Below are 7,072 nucleotides of genomic sequence, written 5' to 3' on the forward strand. Positions count from 1 at the left end.
AAGTATCCAATGTACACACCCCTATTATGAAACTAATTTATACCTTTTATATGAAAGCTATAACCTAATAACAGCCTAAGAATACAGGGAGAGGGGAGGGAGAGGGGAGGGAGGAATGTGTGGAGGGAGGAGGATTGGAGGGATCACTTCTGAGGTTCATCTTACAAGGGTACAAGTGAATCTTTCTCAGAGTAGAATGTGAATGTTTTAAAACAATAACTAAGAAAATGACATGAAGGCTATGTTGGCCAATTTGATGGAAGTATTTCGGATTGTTTGTGAAAACCCCACACTGTACGCCAGAAGTGCATTAATGTACAAAGTTACCATTCAATAAAAAAAAAAAAAAGAAAAAAAAAGAAAGAAAAGTCAGACGCAGAAAATGCTGTGGAGATAGAGGTCTGTGACCAAAGACCAGCAGGTGGAGGTGCCCTCGTCAGGTGCCCCTGCAGAAGCTATCTCATTCCCGTGATACCAGCAAATCCACAGAACTTCGCTGCCATCCCTAGAGAATGAAAGGGAAAGCATGAAACCTTGCGTTTATCTAATTTTCATCCCCAAAATGACCAAAGAACCACCAGTTCAAATTAGGCAGATTAGCTTTCCTGCTACAAAGAGGACCGAGCACTTGAGCTGGACATTCAATTCAATTATAGAAAAAGTAAAGATTATATTTTTGCACCCCTGCTTCTGAAAATTGTCTTCAGTACATAATTCTACTGAAGTCATATAAATTCAGCACAGGGAGCCACAAGAAGGACTTTCTGTCAGGTTTTCAAGTAGAAAAGTGCTCGGTTGTTGGCCTCTCACTCCCCCACTTCAGGTTTCTGGTGCAGACACGTCTCCTCGAAAAGCAACTTCTGCTCTGCTGCACCTGGTGGGACATAGTTAAGGGAAGTGAAGGACATTTTGGTACCAGCATTATGTTGGTTATGGATATCGACGTTTTCTGGATTAGGAACGCTGTGGTCATATGTGACAGTAAAATTACTTCATACCCTGGCTATGGATGAGGCTAATGTGTTGGTTTACAGACCTTGCATTCCCCAGAGTGCCTTGTAGATCCGTGAGTTGTTCTCAAGTGCTCTATTTTACACTCTATTTGGATCCCTGAGTGAGGTGGGAAATCCAGATGAATAAACACACACATGCAAAGAGGTGCGTGCTTCGTTATACACTGCAGGAACCATCCATGCTCCATTTTCTTTTTCTTGTTTCTTTCATAAAATTTAAAAATATTTTTTTTGCCAGAGAAACATTTTCTGATGCAAAAGGGGCCCCTATTTTTCTGAAAAGAGGGGAAAAAATATCTCAGTAAGAATGTATTGCCCTTGAAAAGAAGTTTAAATGGCCAAAGTGGGCCTGGGATGGTCTTCGGAACAAAACCAAGCAGATCCTTGCTGTTGCTTCAGTGATTTAATATTTGTTGGGAATTATCAGTGCAAACAGCTCTATTTGGGACTTACCACATAATTGTTTCTTAGTTTTGTGCCTAGTAAATAAGTATGTTTGGAGTCTTTTCCTTCAAAATGTTCTTTGTTGAACTTACGTGCATACTTCTTTGCTAAATCAACCTGCTGGCTGGGAGCCAGGGGGAGCTTTAAGTTGTTCTATGACTCTATGCTACAATTTCTTCCTTATTGCTAAAATGGAGATAATATCTGCTGCAGACACATATCACAGAGATGATAGAGTAATTTGTGAGTTATTACCTGAAAAGTACTTTAAGTAGCTGAGGAGAAAAGAATAGTAAAGTTATTTGTAGACCAGCATTACTTTCACATTGCCAAGGGGAGCTCTCACCACATAACTGGTCTCCTCAAGGATACCTACCTAGGGCAGAAAGTAGTGATTTCACAGGTCTCTGAATGCACCTCACATTTTCCAACACCTCCTTGTCCTGACACATGGAGCTGCAGGATGCAAGCAGTCCTGGTCTTCAGCCTGTGACATAACCCAGCATTTAAATTCTCTTGTCTGTCAACTCAGAAAATGCCATTCATAGGACTGCCATCTGGAATAAGTCACTAAAGCAATTGGAAAGTCCTTTGCAAATAAAAAAAATGCTACATATAAATGAAGAATAATACTCTAGCACATGCATTTTGAGTGCAGAGATAGGGGTATTTGTCTGTTCAACCCTTTATTTGCAGGAAATGAGTATGCTGCCTGAACTAAAGCTGTCTACAGCTTTTAAGACGACAGCTGTGAGATACTTAAAAACATATGCTGCTCCACATTTTCTCTGCATGACACTGCCAGATTGAAGATCTAAAATGAATTTCAAAGAATTTCCATGGTATTACATATTTTGAAAGCTTTTTCATAAAGGACACAATTATTAACAGTCTATTATATTAGGCCACTTCTAGGATGTGCCTGCCATAGAAAATCCTACCAAAAGGAGTGTGTGCAGTAGGTGACTGGGTTTCCTTGGACCAGAACTCCTTTAGTCTACAGCAGGGACTGCTGTAGTCCAAGATCAGCAACAAGCCCCCAAAGCAGTACCAATCTGAACATTGTTAGTTGGCAGATCATGGCTCATTTTCAATCCCTTTATGGTGTTATAAACATGATACTTTCCCCATGTTTTTTAAGTATGCTCATAGTGTCTGCACTCTGGATTGCTAGTCAGTGCCAGAACCTTATAGATGCCTAGCAAATCCTGAAGAGCAGGCCGCACCGATGATGAGCAGATACAAATTGGTGTCTTGTCTCTTTTGCATTTTCCAAATTCCCCTCATGTAGAGCTCAATGCAATTATGAAGTTACTTTCCTCCCCAGTTCGGAGTATCTGACACATCATCAGAGTTCTAGGAGAGTGATTATTATTATTTTCTGTTATGTGTTAGATGGAGGGTCTATGACAGCAGATTCTGGGGAGCCAAAGGTCTTCCTGGAAGACCCAGACCATTCCTGTGGGTTTGTCCTTGTTTCAGAGCTACATGACCTTAGGACCCTAGGACCCTAGGAGCATGGTCCCTGATCAGTCAGCATGGCAACATCGAGCCAGCAGGGAATGGAGTGTGAAGAGGCAGAGGGGCAGGTAATCCAGGGTGCCAAAGCTGACATCAGGGCATAAAGAGAGGGGGAAGACTCAGGAGAGTGGGTGAAAAGTGTGAGAAGGGGCTTGGGTATAGGGTAAGGGTGGTCCAATAAGAGAAAAAGACACCGAACTCATAAGACACGTGGTCAGCGTTGGGAGAGGGAGACGGAAAAGGAATGGAGGTAGGGACAAAATTGAAAAGTAAAATAAAGAGACATTTCTGGGACCAAGGCAAACAATGTTACATCAACTATATAGAGTCTAATTAGCTCCATCCTGTGCTCCTGTGGTTCAACAAAGAAGGAGGGAAAAAGCAGCCTTGAGGATGCTGGATGCTGGCTCCTGCATGCTTTGTCTATGCAACTAGGAGTGTTCCCCAAGAATGGACTTCACCATTCTAAACCATCACAGTGCATGGGAGGAGGACCCACCCTCACTCAGACTGGGTCTTATGCGACACCCACCAGAACATCAGGACTTGGCCTGCTGGATGCTGCTCTGTAACCAAACCAAAGGGACCAAGTACAGGATTTAGGCTGACTACTCACAGTAACACTTCTATTACTTTGAGGTTTTAAGCAATTCCCTCTTTGAAGCTGCCTCACTCAGACTTGGGAGTAGAGGTCTAACCATTAATTAGGTAGTAAGCATTCCAATTTGTACAAATAATCAACACATTGAATCCTATAATGGCATAAATGTATTTATGATCTATATACGAAAGACTTAATAGAAAAATGTACAAAGAAAAAAATAAATAAATAAACCAGATACAGCAACTTGGTTAAAAGGATTTCAGATGGGAGGCAAAGGCCATTAAATGACATTGTATATTAAAATCACACGTGGGCATAAAAATAAGGCTTCCCTTGGAGCAGAAACATGGGATTTCCATCCTGCCATTTCATTTGAGGGTCTGATATTGGGGTGCTCCCAAGATTCTTGGAAGACAATTTTATTCATTCTCTAGCTTCTTTTCCTTGTACCTCTCCCTGTCATTCTCCTTAGAATAGTTTCTGTCATAAGCAGAGGTGGATGACCGTCTGGGATTCAGAATAAGATCAGAGCTATGTGCTCCCTAGACTGGCTTATTTTAAAAATTTTTTTTCATATGTAATTTTTTTTTAAAAGCAAACAGTAAAATCTACTCAGGTGACATGGACAATATTATTTTCTCTTACGTGATGGTCTCTTTTAAATTTTGTTCCATAAAAGTTGGCATTTTAATACCAAGTGGTATTTCCTCCAACTCCTTGCTACCCAACTGAAGAAAGGTATCCTTTTGCAAGTACAGACAGTCCCTGATTTACAAACATCTGACTTACATATGATTCACACTTATGGACAGAGGCTATTATAAGTAATCGGCAAATGTACTGGTTTCAACTTACAGATTCAACTTAAGAACGAACCTGTAGAATCTATCTCCTTTGTAACCCAGGGACTGCCTCTAGTGTGATCTGCCTAATTTTATGAAAGGATGTTGTGTTTCATAAAGCCACAAATTTTAGGTATATATCCATGTTTTTCTAAATCTGTGAGATGCTAAAATTGGCAACATTTATGTTTGAAAAGCTTAAGAAATCAAACATTTAAACACAGAAACAATGATTCATAACAATTTCCATCCTGAGAAGATGGAAATTGATGCTTCAATCTCGAGAAGACCACCAGAGCACCTAAGTTCATGGTTAAGTGTATTGCCAACGCTGCCTTTCTTCAGATAAAGAATGAAGGCATCACAGGCAGCCTCAGATTTGTTACAAAGCCCTCTTTGGGTGCAAGAGTTGGGTAAGATGAGTTCATTTTTGTGTCTAATTTCTATCATCTTTGTCTCATTAAACAGGAGTGGTACGCTTTATAACTTGTTACCCCGTTTGAATTTCTGAGAAAGAGCCAACCCCTCCCCCCAAAAAACCTAGTTGAATTGACTTTCATATCATATGAGGATGGGTTTTTGCAGAGCACAGAGATGAATGCCCAGTGGGAGCTGAAGGCTCCCTTCCTCCTCCTGCAAAGGAGCTGAAATGTTGGTCAGTTGGCAAGACACAGATGTAGATTAGGGAGAGGAGCAATGCCGGCAATGTAACCAGGATGTCCCAGGCTGCATTCGTCATTAGGGAATATGCTGTGGTAGCTGGAGACCCTTCTGTCTGACTCTAGCAGCCTTTCAAGGCCACTGTGCTGCTCCTGGGTACTGCCCTCTGGGGTCCTTTAGGCACGTCTGCACACCCAAGGCAGGGAGGTTCACTACACCCTCTGTTTGGGCCTTCTCTAGTCTCCCATGTGGCAGTGCCACTTGGTGATCCTTCATTGCTACCACACTTAGTGCAAGAATTTCAGCACCACATTCACATGTTTCTGAAGCTTCCAGAGTGCAGGTGTTCCTGTCCTTCTTTAAGGGGCTGGGAGAATGGCCCCCACTGCTCTGCATTTCATCTCCTGGGCCACGAAGCAGCCTAGGCTGGCACTGCACCAAATCTCTCTTGAATTCCTCAACCAGTTTCTGGCCTTTTTTCTCTCAGAGCATGGTGGGAGGAGTGGGGGACAGAGATGGAGCAGACAAGTTGCCCTTTCTTCTTTTCTCTTCTTAATCCCTTTCCCTCCTCTTCCCACCTCAGTCCCTCCCAAGTAGAAGACGCAATGTTAACGCATAATGCCCATGGGTGGAAAGAAATGAGTGGGGGTGGGAGACCGATTAATGAGAAGTGGCAGCAGAGGTTTGGGGGTATTCAGTATTTAAGGCTCCACTCAGCCAGGTGAAAATATTGTCAAAATTAATTGGCACATAGTTGGAGAAAATTGCTGGATTCCATCTTTCTCCTCTCTCTCTCTGTCTCTCTCTCCCCCACTCTCCCTTCATTTCTTTATTATATCTCTGGTGACCTCTGTCCCAAGATAAGCCTGCAGGCTCTCCTTGCTTGGGTTTCCTTATATTTCTGAAGTTGAGGAAAATCAGGGAAAGGTCTGGCTGGCTGAGTGAGGCATCTCCTCACCAAAACTAAAAAATTCTGAATTTCTTCTTTTCAGGCCTAGCCCATGAGTGAGAGGAGGGCTCTGAGGCCCTCACACAGTCCAGGACAGCCCATAGGCAGCTGTGGGGACTAGGGCTTTAGGGAAAACAGTGAACATTTGCCTGTGGGTCTCTGATAGCACCTTACTCAGAGGCTGGTGGCTGCAACAATGTTCAAGGCACCTTGATGAGATCCGGCAAATATAAATAATATTTCAGAAAGTAAATGCCTAAATAAATAAACTTTCCTGGCATTTAAGCAATGCTTATTTACAGAAATTCAATAGGCTAATTATTCTTAGCTATTTATAGAAAAAGTCTCCCAAGGACAGATAGTTACTTGACAGCATTTTGTTGGATTATTACATTTACTTAATGATAACAAAACAAAATCTCATTTAAAAATACCTTAGTGTTTTAATTGCCCTTCCCTCAATAAGAGAAAAACTTCATGGCCGGAATTAATGGCTGTACCTCAACTTCTGTGGGTATGTATAGTTGGCACAGCACTTGCCAACACACAACCTTGTTTAATCTTCACGACAACACTGTCTGATGAGGGGGAAGAGGGCCACTCAGGCTTTCTTTGCCCAGGGTTATACAGCCAGTGGGGAGCAGAGCAGGATGATCAGCTTTCACATCTTCTTTCATGGCTCTTTAGTGCATCTTAAACTTAGAGTGAACTTGAACAAGGTGAAGGTAAAGTCCTTGGCATTTCCAAGGCTTCTTAAGCCACAACACACACAAACAGGCTATTTTTGCCTTTTCAGCCTCTTCATAGATCTTTGCATTTCTTTGGGAAACTCTCTGACACTGGTCTGTCTGTCTGTCTCTCTCTCTCCACATATACACACTCATATAATATTTATACATATGTATACATTAAGGTGACCAGATTTTAACATTGGTAAAGCCGGACACCATTGAGGGGGGCAGGGCCTGACAACAATGCAAACTTTGATAAGCAATTCTCAATAATCAGTTCTCAACAATTATTTGTTATTATTAAAGTT

This window comes from Otolemur garnettii, unplaced genomic scaffold (genome assembly GCF_000181295.1).
Source record: "Otolemur garnettii isolate 467f Iridium unplaced genomic scaffold, OtoGar3 scaffold00037, whole genome shotgun sequence".
Lineage (NCBI taxonomy): Eukaryota > Metazoa > Chordata > Mammalia > Primates > Galagidae > Otolemur > Otolemur garnettii.